General features: G+C 35.3%; 1 protein-coding gene across 1 annotated transcript in view; it reads left to right on the forward strand.

Moving 5' to 3' along the window:
* The window catches only part of NUP93 (nucleoporin 93), a 112576-nt gene that overhangs the window by 20353 nt on the left and 78007 nt on the right, over positions 1–14216 (forward strand). The window lies entirely within an intron of this gene.

Consider the following 14216-nt stretch of genomic DNA (forward strand, 5'->3'; position numbering starts at 1 on the left):
GTTGAACAAAGCAAATGAACACCATATTAAATAGTTCTGAAAATGTGTCTCATTCTTAACCTATATTTAGTCCATCATCTCTCTGACAAGAGATGGGGGAAATGTTTCATCATTCAGTCTCCTGAAGTCATGATTGGTCATTACATTAATCAGAGGTCTTAAACCTTTGAAAGCTATTTTCCTTTTCATTGTTCTAGACATTTTACAAATTATTCTTCTGATTCTGTTCTCTTTACTGTGCCATTTCATGTAAATCTTCTCAGGTTTCTCTGAATTTGACCCTTTAGTTATTTCTTGAAGCACAATATTATTTCATTGCTTTTTGCCATAATTTTCAACAATTCTACCACTTGCTGGGTAGCTACTTTATTTCTAGTCTTCTGCTACTTCTTTATTAATTTCCAAGGAGTGGTATTATTGTATTACTATTAGACCAAAGGAAATGATGTGAAAGAATGCTTCAGTAAAATGTAATGAAATATGCTAACATTGTGTCTCTCTACCATATTAATCAGGGGAAAAGGGTAGTAAGATTATTAATAATGGATAGATATACTGGCTTTGAGGTTCATTCAACCCATATTTATCACTCAGTCAAAATTCTAGTAGTTGTTGTCCAGTGACCTACAGCACACTCTCCTTTCTTCAATGTATCCAATGCCTTCTGGTCTTTCTCTTCTTGCAAATTCCTGTCTATAGAAGGGGATTTTGACCTACACCCTAACTTCCTAGTTCTTAATCTACTCGTTTCCTCCTCTATCCCATATCCCCCAGACAAGCTTCCTGGAGTCAGGAAGACTTGAGTTCAAATATGACTTCACACATTTACTAGTTGTATGACCCTAGGCAAAGTTACTTAACTCCTATTTGCCACAGTTCCCCATCTGTAATATTAACTGGAGAAAGAAATGGCAAACTACTCCAGTATCTGCCAAGAAAATCCCAAATAGGGTCATGAAGAGTGAAATAATACTGAAAGGACTAAACAACTACAAGCTGCTTCCTTTTACTTTCAAAGGCCTTCTATTCTGTATTTGCATTTGAATCCATCCATGGCAGAAATGATCTTGTGATCTTGATTATCACCGAGTCAATAGTACTCCTGTCAGATAGCTTTGAAACATGTATCTTGAGAATTTGTAGAGAAAGATAGTATAAAAATACATGAGTTCTGGGAGCAGGTGCCTCAGTGGATAAAGCACCAAGTCCTGGGTTCAGTCTGGCCTCGGATAGTTCCTAGCAATATGACCCTAATCCCAATTGCCTAGTTATTAAATGTAAAAGTTTAAAAAAAAAAACAAGTTCACCAAGGAGTCAAATGGTGGAGTGCCATTGGAGTGCTGAAGACCTTCCTTAGGAAAGAACTGAGTGGTAGGAGGGATTAGAGGCACCGTGAACACAGCAAGATTAGCAGTTTCAAGGCAGAAAAGGATGTACCATGACAATGGATTGTGATCAGATAAGGGGAAATTTAGACATGGAAACATAGACATGGAAGTAGATAATAGGGGATGGTGGCAGGATTAAGGGTATGTCTACTTGTCTGGGGGATATGGGAATAGAGGAGGAAATGAGTAGATTAAGGAACTAGGAAGTTAGGGTGTAGGTCGAAATCCCCTTCTAAGACCAGATAAGGCATTGGATACATTGAAGAAAGGAGAGTGTGCTGTAGGTCACTGGACAACAACTACTAGTATTTTGACTGAGTGATAAATATGGGTTGAATGAACCTCAAAGGAACAGAGGTTACTGAGTGCTGGTGGTAGGGAGAGTGTGGAAGTGACTTATTTTTAAGTCTCCTTGTTTTTTTGTCTTCTTTAGCTTTGATTCTCTTGAAGTAAAATAAGAACACATGAAAAATTCAGCAGTATTTCTTTAACTGTGGTCACTTTATTTTATCTTCATTTTTACTTTTCACTATGATTGAGGTTTTCTAATGATACTAATTCATCAAGGTGAACTTTTTTTGTGGTGCATTAGAATAATTCAAGTCTCTAGTACTCTATTGGGAAACTTCAAACTTTGAAACTAAGGATGCTTCAGTTTTGAGTTAAGACTAAATTACATCTCTTCATTGAGTTTTTCCAAAAGTAGCCTTAACAATGCAAAATGTCTCCTTTCTCTCCAATTAGACATTGGGTTGCTTTAAAAACAATACCATGCACTTGATATTTGAACCCATAAGAAGATAATATTAATCTTCTCATTTAGTGTACCAGTTATCTTAAGTCCCAAGTAATGTTTGTGTTTAAGGATTAAGAGGTAATGTTAACGTTGAAATGAAACCTTAGTAGAATTTTTTTCTTATAAAAGTCTTGATAAAGAAAACTTAAGAGATGACAAACTTCTGTGTGGGGAGTGTAATTTTTTTACTTAAAATTTGGTAGGCTTTGGCCCAAATTAAAATTTCTTTTGTTTATAGGAATTTCCTCATTTTATTTTCTCTTAAACTGATTACATATTCTGTAACATTGTGACTTTCAAAAGTGAAGCTGTTCACACTTTTTATGTCTTTGAGTTCAAGAGCTAGCTATTCTTACTAGAGATAGGGCTTGAGCTAGCCCTTAACTTGCAATCATTTTGAAATGTGTTATATAATCAATTATGCACTAAGTCAGAAGTTATCTTTCAAATTTTTATTTTTTCAGAAATATAAAGGCAGCTCTGTGATCTGATGGGCTTATTGTATGTGAAGTGGTATTTTCCAAACAATGGCTTTTTAAAAATAAGAATACAGCAAAATTCTCTATGCTGAATATAAGTCAGAGTGAATTTATTGTGTGAATTTACAACACTTAAAGCATAGTTTGTAAGTGGAAATGCTGATGCATCCTTAAAAGGGAGCTGCCAAGTACTTTGCAAACCCAGCCATTGTTTTTACAACTTAGAAGCTTGAAAAAGCATTTTCCTTTGTACAGATTGCCCTTTTCTGTTTGGTGAACATTGATTATTTTTTTCCTCTTTTCTAATGGAGCTTGAAATTAATTTAAGTTTCTTTTGTTTTCTTGTTTATAATAATCAGTGATGTTGGCATGCCCTGGAAACACATTTTTAAAAGTTTCTATGGCTAGCAAAGGTAGCATTTTTAAAAAATTCATTTGTATATGTGTGGATGGGATAAATGGATTTTTAAAAAATAATTTCTTTTTAAAAAACATAGGCATGAGAAATTGCTGCAAAATTGTGTAATAAAAGCTGAACACTAGCTGTTAACTAGGCACAATAATAAAAAACTTGTTTTGTGCTACCTGTGACTGAAATGGAAACTAAAATCTCTTCACAGTTTTGCAAAGATAATTTTACTTGTGTTTGTCTTTTACAAATAAACTTTCTTGAAGGTAGGTTTTATATTTTTGCTGTGTTCTGAAGCATAGTATTGGTACTAGTATATTTTGAATATATTCTATGTGTTAAAAAAAATTAAATTGATGTACCCTTTGCTATAGGCATAGCCAAATCCCTGGCAGAAAACTCCCTCTTCCCTCCACTTAGGACAGCACTGACTCCCGCTATCCTTCCATTAAAGACAGTCTCTCTCTCCCCTCCCCCTTTTGCAATTCAGGGTTTTAGAGAGTTGCTTAGAATAAATAAAGGTAGTTTATGGATGACACTAACAATTGTGGGACTCAGGGAATGTTTATGTAGAGGAGAGTGTTTGAATTGAATTTTTTTTTTTTAAGCTGGTTCTATTAGGCACAGGAGGGGTGGGGGCAGGGTAGGCTGTACAAAGGTGTGGAAGCAGGATATTGATAAGCAAGTATGGAGGGGGAATTCGAGATTCAAAATTCTTTTAAAATGTTGGGAACTGTTTTTACATGTATTTGGGGGAAATTAAATTTAAAAATTTTTAAACCAACAATTATTTATCTAGTGCCAGTGCCAGGCACTACACTAGATGCTGAAGATACAGGTACAAAATATGAAACAATCCTTGCTTGAAGGGAACTTATATTCTAATGGGAGAGACAATAGCCATGTATTTTATTTTATTTTATTTTATTCATCTATCTATTTATTTATGTGTGTATGTTTAGCTTTAATTAATTAATTAAGCATATTTTTCTGTAGATACAAGATTCATATTTTTTCCCTCCCCTTCTCTCACCCCCATCCAGTAGCTCATGTGCAATTCCACTGGGTTTTACATGTGTTATTGAACAAGACCTATTTCTGTATTATTGATAATATTTGCACTAGGGTGATTGTTTAGAGTCTACATTCCCAGTCATATCTCCATCAACCCATGTGATCAAGCAGTTGTTTTTCTTCTGTGTTTCTACTCCCACGGTTCTTTCTCTGAATGTGGATAGTGTTCTTTCTCATAAGTCCCTCTGAATTGTTCTGGATCATTGCATTGCTGCTAGTAGAGAAGTCCATTACATTCAATTGTACCACAGTGTATCAGCCTCTCTGTATAATAATGTTCTCCTGGTTCTACTCCTTTCACTCTGCATCAGTTCCTGGAGGTCATTCCAGTTCATGTTAGCCATGTATTTTAAAATGTACATCATAAATATAAATAAGCAAATAAATACAAACATATATGTAAATTAGTTACATACAAGATAGTTCAAGAAGGACACTAGCAATTGACAGATATAAGTTTTATTTAGAAGGTGTGGAGATAGATGACAGTGTCATATAATGAACAGAGAGAAGGAATTTGACTAGATTCGTAGAGTATGAGAGGGAGGGTAATGCCCAATGAGATTGGAAAAAAATTACAGACAGAATTATGTAGAATTTTAAAAGCTTAAAATAAAGGAACTTTTTTCCCCCTAGAGGCAATAGGAAGGCACCTCAGTTGATTGAATGAAGAAATCACATGTTCAGATCTGCATTATGTAGGGTGGCCTAGCATGGGGAGAGTCATTTTAGATGGTGATATCATTTAGGAAAACTATCAGTTAGGAAAAAGGAAGCTAGGTGGCTCAGTGGATGGTGAGACAGCCTAGAGATGGGAGGTCCTGAGTTCAAATGTTTCCTCAGACACTTCCTAGTTGTGTGACCTTGGGCAAGTCATTTAACCCTAGTCATTCAGCCCTTCCCGCTCTTCTGCCTTGGAACAAATACTTAGTATTGATTCTAATTTAGAAAGTAAAGTTTTTTTGTAAAAAAGTCTATGAAAGAAGTGATAGCAACCCAAACTAAAGTGGTAAATATTTGAGTAGAGAGAAGGAGTTGATGTGAGAGATGTTATGGAAGTAGAATTAGGAAGTTTTAGCATCTGATTGGATATGTGAGGTCAGGGGAAAATCAGGTTATTGAGATTAAATAATCTAAACCCCTTATTACCAAACCATTCAGCTATTTGAAGTACCTGGTAAAGTATCTGATACTATACTATACCTTGATCTCTGAAAAAATCAGTTATTTAGCAAACAGAATCTCAGGATTTGGAGTGAGATGACTTGGGATTCAAATCTGAGATCTGCTACTTATTACCAGTGTGATGCTGGGCAAGTCAGTTTCCATGTCTGTAAAATGGGGGAGTTGTACTACATGACTTTCAAGGTCCCTTCCCTCTCAATCTACAATCCCATGTGAATACTTTTGGTAAAAACTATATACACACAAAATAGTAAAGATAGTATCCTAATTGCCTTAATAATAGTAGCATTTTATAGTTTTCAAGATAGTGGAAATAGTATTTTCTTCATTTTTACAAATGAAAAAAACCAATGGTCAGAGAGGTCAAATGCCCACAGTCAAAGTAAGTAAGTAATCTAACCCTCAAATTTAGGCCTTCTGACTCTCAAGTACAGTTGTTTTCAGTATGCCAAACTTATGTTAACTTCAGTTATGACTATATTGTTTGTAGTCTTAACATTTGCCCTTTTCTCTTCCCTTGGTTATACTGTTCTTGTCGTATGTTAGACCTATTTTACCACTTGGGAAAAGCCAGACATTTTCTTTATCTGGAAAGTACAACAAATCTGAATTATGGAGCTAGATGTTAGAAAGTAATTCATAATCTAGTCTTAGAAATCGTGTAATAGTTTCTTATGAGAGTATACTTTAAAAAAAAAAGGTTTTATAATTTTCCTTCATCTCCAAATTAGAATCCAGCCTGTTAATGTGGGGGGTTGGGAAGGTCCAGAATTGAGAAACATTTTTAAGTGATCAGGGTAAGGGAAATCTGTCATTTATAAGAATAGGTCCTCAATAATTGATTTTTACTTCACTATACAGTAACTATAATGAAATATTCATGATTTCCTTCCCTTTTCTGCTTATAGGCTTATAAATGAAAAAGAACATGCTCAGACCTCTTTTAGCTTGATTTTTAAATAGTTATAAGAAGCTAAAAGATATTGACAATCCTAAAACCCATTTTAGAACTGAAGTAATTTCATATACTTCTTTTAAAAGGCCAGTTAGTAACTTTAAAATAGCAAAATATTTCAGAATACAATTCATTCTATTTGAGGAATGCTTAAAATTCTGGGTTTGGTTTTTTTTTTTTTGCCATGGACTTTAATTATTAATAATATATTTGCATGGTAAACATTCTAAAAATTTTTTGTTGTTTTCCTTCTAATTTTATACCTTCCAAATTAAATCAGTAGAATTTTAAATAGATAAAACAAAGATAAGGGAAAAAAAGATGATTTCCAAGTATAAAATATCATACTGCTGTTAATTACACATTATTATCTTCATATCATTTCCATTGTTTAACTAGAGCTTAACTGGTATCTAGCATGGGTTTTTCTTGTTTTAAATACCATTGACCATAACATCCTATTTCTCTTTTCTTTGAAGTTCTTGGTTTTCTTAGGTCTTAGGTTGTCTCAGTGTCTATCTTTCTATCTTATTTTGTAAAATGAATATCTATATGAGTTCTGTGCCCCAAATAATAATTTTATATAGAACTTTAAGGTTCGTAAGTGCTTTACTTAATCTCATCTGATTGTTAAGAAGATCTCCTGAATCAAATAACTCAGATGAAGAATCTGAAGCTCAAAGAGGTTAATAATTCCTTCATCCTGAGACATAGACCTACTGAATGCCAGTGGTGGGATTTCTTCCCCCCACTGCCGACCCCCCCCCCCCTGCAGTTTCAAATCTTGTCTCTGTCACTTTTTATTTGTATAATCCTTTTTTAAAAATTTTATTTAGAATATTTTTCCATGGTTAAATGATGCATGATTCCGTACCCCCAGGCAACCCCCCCCCCCCCAAGCTGACAACTAGTTCCACTGGGTTTTACATGTGTCATTGTTCAAAACAGGTTTCCATGTTATTCATATTTGTAGTAGAGTGATCTTTTAATGTCAAAACCCTAATCATATCCCTGTCACACTACACGACTGATCATATATTTTTTTAATGCATTTCTGGTTCACAGTTCTTTCTCTGGATGTGGAGAGCGTGCTTTCTCATAAATCCCTCAGAACTGTCCTGGATCATTGCATTGCTGCTAGTAGAGAAGTCCATTACATTCAATTGTGCCACTGTGTGTCAGTCTCTGTGTACAATGTTCTCCTGGTTCTGTTCATTTCACTCTGCATCAGTTCATTGAGGTTATCCCAGTTCACATGGAATTCCTCCATTTCTTTATTCCTTTTAGCACAATAGTATTCCATCACCAACATATACCACAATTTGTTGAACTATTCCCCAATCAATGGACAACCCTTTATTTTCCATTTTTTTTTGCCACCACAAAGAGCGCAGCTATAAATATTTTTGTACAAGTCTTTTTCCTTATTATCTCTTTGGGGGTACAAACCCAGCAGTGCTATGGCTGGGTCAAAGGATAGGCATTCTTTTAAAGCCCTTTGCGCATAGTTCCAAATTGCCCTCCAGAATGGTTGGACCAAATCACAACTCAGTGATAGGATGTCTGTCAATAAAACAGCAAATATTTATTTAGAACTTAATATGTGCCAGGCACTGGGCTAGATTCTAGAGGTATAAATATGTCATGAAACACAAGAAGCTTACATTTCAACAGGGGGAGTTTAGAAGTACATCTATACAACATAAAGGGACTAAATATAAATCTATGCAGTAAGGAGAGGGAACATTCCAGGCAGGTAGAACGGCCTGTGCAAAACTATAGAGACTGGGTTGACTGGATCATAATTCATTCAATTCCAATTGTTCTCTATTATCTCCAGGATCAAATATAAAATCCTGTTTGGTTTTTAAAGGCTTCCATAACTTGACCCTTCCTTAACTATTCAGTTTTCTTGTTTGGTACTTTCTACTCCCCACCCTTAGAAAGACTTTCTCCCCTACACCCTTCCACCCCACCCTTTTCCCATGACACTGACTTCCTTGATATTCCTCATGCACTACCCTCCATCTCCCAACTATGGGTAGTTTTCACTAACTTTCTTCTTTTCCTGGAACTCTCTCCCTTCTTATCTCTAATTCTTGGCTTCCCTGGTTTCTTTTAGGTATCATCTAAATTCTGAGGTTTACCTCACCTTAATCTTAGTCTTTCATCTGAGATTATCCTTAATTTGATCTGTATATATTCTATATTTGTACATAAAACTGCATATTGTCTCCTCCATTAGAACATGAGCTCCTTGAAGGCGGGGCCTGTTTTGTCTGTCTTTGTATCCCTTAACTCAGTGCCTAGTAAAGTTGCTTAAATGCTTGTTGATTTACTGACTGATAGAGATGTGAACTGCTTTGTGTCAGGTATAGAAAGGCCTTTTTGGTTGAATTGAAAAATGCTGAATGGGAAGTCATGTCTAATGAGTCTGGGGAAAATAGATTGGGACTAGGTTTGCTTATAAGCAAAACCAATTTTTTCCTAGAGGCAATAGAAAGCCACCAAAGTTGGTTGAGTGAGGAGTCAAATGGTTAGATCTGAAGTTAAAGAAAGGATTAGAGTAGGGAAGACCTAGTTAGGAGACTGTTGTAATAAACTGGGCAAGAGGCTTATCGTTTAAGAATCTGAATCGAGGTAGCAGTTTTGTGAGTGAGATGGAATCAGATGTTGTAGAGGTTGAAATGACTAGTTTTGGTTACTAATTGGATATGTGAGATAAAAGAGAAAAGAAGAAGTTGAGAATAATACTAAATTTTGTAGCCAAAAAGGATGGTGCTACTCTCGATAGAAGTAGGAGTAATTTGGAAGAGAGGATGATAATGACTTCAGTTTGGACTTGTTGAGTTTGAGGTGTCTCCAGGGCCTCCAGTTTGTAACTAGCCTTCTTTCTACTGTGTCCTGCTGCTTTTCTCCATTGTAGAAATGCTACCTGTATTTGGGCTAATAATAACTCGTATTTATTTAGAAAGCACTATAAATCAATACATTGTTACTAACAGTCTTATGAGATAAGTTGTGCAAACACTATTATCTCTCTTACAGTAAGAATAACCAAGCTGAGAAGAAACAACATGACTTGCCCATATTTTCATGGCTAGTGTCAGGGTGGAATTTGAATCCACTAGTCTTAGTGTTTTTGTAACTTCACTATATTGTCTGTGTTGAAAGTAAGGGATAAAGAGAGAAAGCTAAATTTTATTGATGATAGCAGATGGTGGGACCAGGTCTTTAAGACATTCTCTTTCTTTTTTTTCCCATTTGAATTAGTTTATTTAGTCCATTTAGAACATTATTCCTTGGTTACAATAATCACATTATTTCCCTCCCTCCCCTCCACCCACCCTTCCCACAGCCAATGCACAATTTCATTGGGTATTACTTGTGTCCTTGATCAGAACCTATTTCCATGTTGTTGATATTTGCACTAGGATGTTCATTTAGAGTCTACATCCCCAACCATATCCCTTCGACCCATGAATTCAAGCAGTTGTTTTTCTTCAGTGTTTCTACTCCCACAGAGTTTCCTCTGAATGTGGATAGTGGTTTTTCTCATAGATTCAGGGTCACTGCATTGCCACTAATGGAGAAGTCCATTACATTCTATTGTACCACAGTCTCTGTGTAAAATGTTCTCCTGGTTCTGCTCCTCTCACCCTGCATCAATTCCTGGAGGTTGTTCCAGTTCCCATGGAATTCCTCCACTTTATTATTCACAATAGTATTCCATCACCAATATATACCACAATTTGTTCAGCCATTCCCCAATTGAAGGGCAGCCCTTCATTTTCCAATTTTTTGCCACCACAAAGAGCGCAGCTATGAATATTTTTGTACATGTCTTTTTCCTTATTATCTCTTTGGGGTACAAACCCAGCAGTGCTATGGCTGAATCAAAGGGCAGACAGTCTTTTATCGCCCTTTGGGCATAGTTCCAAATTGCCCTCCAGAATGGTTGGATCAATTCACAACTCAACCAGCAAAGAATTAATGTCTGTCCTGACTTTGCCACATCCCCTCCAACATTCATTACTTTCCTTTGCTGTCATGTTAGCCAATCTGCTAGGTGTGAGGTAATACCTCAGAGTTGTTTTGATTTGCATTTCTCTGATTATAAGAGATTTAGAACACTTTTTCATGTGCTTATTAATAGTTTTGATTTCTTTAACTGAAAATTGCCTATTCATGTCCCTTGCCCATTTATCAATTAGAGAATGGCTTGATTTTTTTGTACAATTGGTTTAGCTCTTTATAAATTTGAATAATTAGACCTTTGTCAGAGGTTTTTGTAATGAAGATTGTTTCCCAATTTGTTGCTTCCCTTCTAATTTTGGATGCATTAGTTTTGTTTGTACAAAAGCTTTTTAATTTGATAATCAAAATTATTGATTTTACATTTTGTGTTTTTTTTTTCCTAGCTCTTGCTTGGTTTTAAAGTCTTTCCTTTCCCAAAGATCTGACAAGTATACTATTCTGTGTTCACCTAATTTATTTATAGTTTCCTTCTTTATATTCAGGTCATTCACCCATTTTTATCTTGGTGTAAGGTGTGAGATGTTGATCCAAACCTAATCTCTCCCATACTGTCTTCCAATTTTCCCAGCAGTTTTTATCAAATAGTGGTTTTTGGTCCCCAAAACTGGGATCTTTGGGCTTATCATAGACTGTCTTGCTGAGGTCATTTACCCCAAGTCTATTCCACTGATCCTCCTTTCTGTCTCTTAGCCAGTACCAAATTGTTTTGATGACCACTACTTTATAGTATAGTTTGAGATCTGGGAAGTGCAAGTCCTCCTTCATTTGCATTTTTTTCATGATTTTCCTGGATATCCTTGATCTTTTGTTCTTCCAAATGAACTTTGTTATATGTTTTTTTTCTAATTCAGTAAAAAAAGTTTTTTGGTAGTTCAATGGGTATGGCACTAAATAAGTAAGTTAATTTGGGTAGGATTGTCATTTTTATTATGTTAGTTCGTCCCACCCATGAGCAATCAATGTTTTTCCAATTGTTTAGATATAGTTTTAATTGTGTGGAGAGTGTTTTGTAGTTGTGTACATATAGTTCCTGTGTTTGTCTCAGCAGATAGATTCCCAAGTATTTTATATTTATATTGCCTACAGTGATTTTAAATGGAATTTCTCTTTCTAATTCTTGCTGCTGAAATGGGTTAGAGATATATAGAAATGCTGATGACTTATGCAGGTTTATTTTGTATCCTACGACTTTGCTAAAGTTGTTGATTATTTCGACTAGCTTTTTGGTTGATTCTCTAGGATTCTTTAAGTAGACCATCATATCATCTGCAAAGAGTGATAGATAGCTTGGTCTCCTCATTGCCAATTTTAATACCTTCAATTTCTTTTTCTTCTCTAATTGCTACTGCTAGTGTTTCTAGTACAATGTTAAATAATAGAGGTGATAATGGGCATTCTTGTTTCACTCCTGATCTTATTGGGAAGGCTTCTAGTTTATCCCCATTAGCCATTCTCTTTCTTGCTAAGAGAACTAGCTTTATCTGACCTTAGTTACTTTGAGTTGAGACAGATTGGGGTGTATTCCTTAGTGATTGTTGGAATTACAGTATTAGAATGTGCCTGAGATGTTTGAAGACTGACATTAAAAAAAATGTATTCAGAATAGTATAGAGCAAATACAAGTGACAAGATTATAGTCCTTTGTGGCTTTTTTCCAACCATATCATCTTCTTGTTGTCATTGAAATGAGATATGATTGTCAGCAACTGCATACTTATGGGTCTTACCAAACTGATATCATTAGATAGCTTTATCTCAGCTATGATGAGGAATATGACTTATTTCAGTAAATAGTTTTCTGTCCTAGAGCAATTTTATTTTGTAGCCAAGAACATGTTTCACTTACCAATTTTTAAAAATCCAATTTGAATAAAATATTTTTGAAGACTATAGCAAGTAAAATTTTTCTATCATGAAAAAATGCAGCGAATTTGTTCTGGGAAGACTTGTTAGTCTAGTTCTGGCTCTTAAAAGAACAGAAACACAGCCATGCCTGCTTCTTATTTTACAAGGTTTACAAATTATGTAACTCCTGACAACACACAGAGAAATATATAAGGACACAGAAGCTTCCACCTCACTTCTATCCTTAGGTCTCATTCTTGATTTGGTTCTGGGAAATGAAGCCCCACAGGTACATACACTTCAGGAAGTCTATGATATCAGACCATAGGCCACTACACGGAGTATGATATTGAGGTAGAGAGGAACTTGGAGCCATTTACTAATGAATCAATCAATCTAAGATAAGCAGATCCCTAAGAATCTTTGAATATATTACTCATGAGTGGACTATATATGGATGTACACAAAGATTGATAGAATTCCTTTAGTTTGGTAATTTAGCTGCACTTAATGGTTCATCATCAGTTATTCCAGTTGTTTCTGTTTACCTGAGGAAAAGCATCTAGTCCAATCACTTTGTATTAGAAGAAGACCAAAAATACCTATATAATACTATATTAAATGTAGTTTTGCTTTTTCCATATAATCAATATTAATTTTTGCTTGACCACAAGCTTGGCATGAACCATTAGTGTCATGATGCAGCCCCCCAAAGCAAATATAATATAGGGTCGTATTTAGTGGAAGTCTAGTGTCTTGGTCATAGCACATAATGGCTCTACTGTACTTCAATTATAGTCTGACTATGGTGTTCTTTTCTGGGTGCAAAATATTGTAGGACACTGATAAATTATAGTACATTCAAAGGAGGGTGGCCAGAGTAATGAGAGGTCTGAAAGCTATGTCATATGAAGAACAGTTTTAAGGAACAGGAGATATGTCTAGAACAGCTGTGTGAACCTTTTCCAAGTTTGAGTGTCCAGAGGGCAAATTCAAGCTGTCTGTGAGCCCCACATTACTGGAAAGAGTTGAGGGAGGAAGTGCTTGCTTTGGGTGGCTGGACAGAGCAGTGGGGCATGCAAAATATGTCCTTGGGGGAACGGAGCAGCTCCCCTAGTTCCTGTTCTGCATGCGTGCCATGTGTGTGCCAATGGTGGTCTAGAAAATAGGTGATTAAGGTATATATGCTAGAAAGCCATCTATATATACTTAAAGACTCTTATGTGACATAATCTGTAAGTCCAGAGCTCAGACCAAACAGATAGAAATTATAGGAAGCTATGTTTCAGTTTAACATTATGAAGAATTTTCTTATAATTAGAATAACCCAGCAATGTAAAGGCTTGCCTCAAATAGTACTATCACCTCATTCCTGGAAATACAACAGCTTAAGGATACTAGTCAGAGATGCTATGGAAGGGATTCCCATTGGGGAAATCCCTTCTCAGTCATAAGAAATATGAATCCTTTAGGTACCAAGTAGAAATCCTATCTGAGCATGATTATGAACCAGATGAGGTTCATTTCTAAGTGCTTGTATATGCAGTTTGTTTAGGTTCTTAAAAGTTTGTTGTAAAGTAGATATATATGCCCTTTCAAGAAGGGTTATACTTGCTTTAGAAACCACTTTTGTAAATTGTGCTAGATTGCATTATATGAAGTTTGAAGTTTGTGGGACCTGAATAAACCAAATCTTATTGTATGGTCATAGTAACTATAAATATATTTAAAAGAAAATTTTAAGGAAACTTGTTGGGGAGTGATGCTTATTTTTCATCTTCTCTGTTATTATCTTCTTACCCATAAGTAGATTAGATAAATTCTTGTTAGCCTTCTTCTTGTAGCTTAGAGAATAATGATAGTGTATTTGATATTTGACATTTCTCTGGTGAAGTGAATTGTTACTGTGGCCTTTCTTTCATGACAGCTTATATTTTTTTCTTCTCTATGGATTTCAAACTCTTAGTTCAATACAACTGGTCCTAACATATAGCAGGTTTATTTCAGATCAGGATTCACCTATATAGACTGAGCTACATCTGGAAAA

Source organism: Monodelphis domestica, chromosome 1 (genome assembly GCF_027887165.1).
Source record: "Monodelphis domestica isolate mMonDom1 chromosome 1, mMonDom1.pri, whole genome shotgun sequence".
Classification (NCBI taxonomy): Eukaryota; Metazoa; Chordata; class Mammalia; order Didelphimorphia; family Didelphidae; genus Monodelphis; species Monodelphis domestica.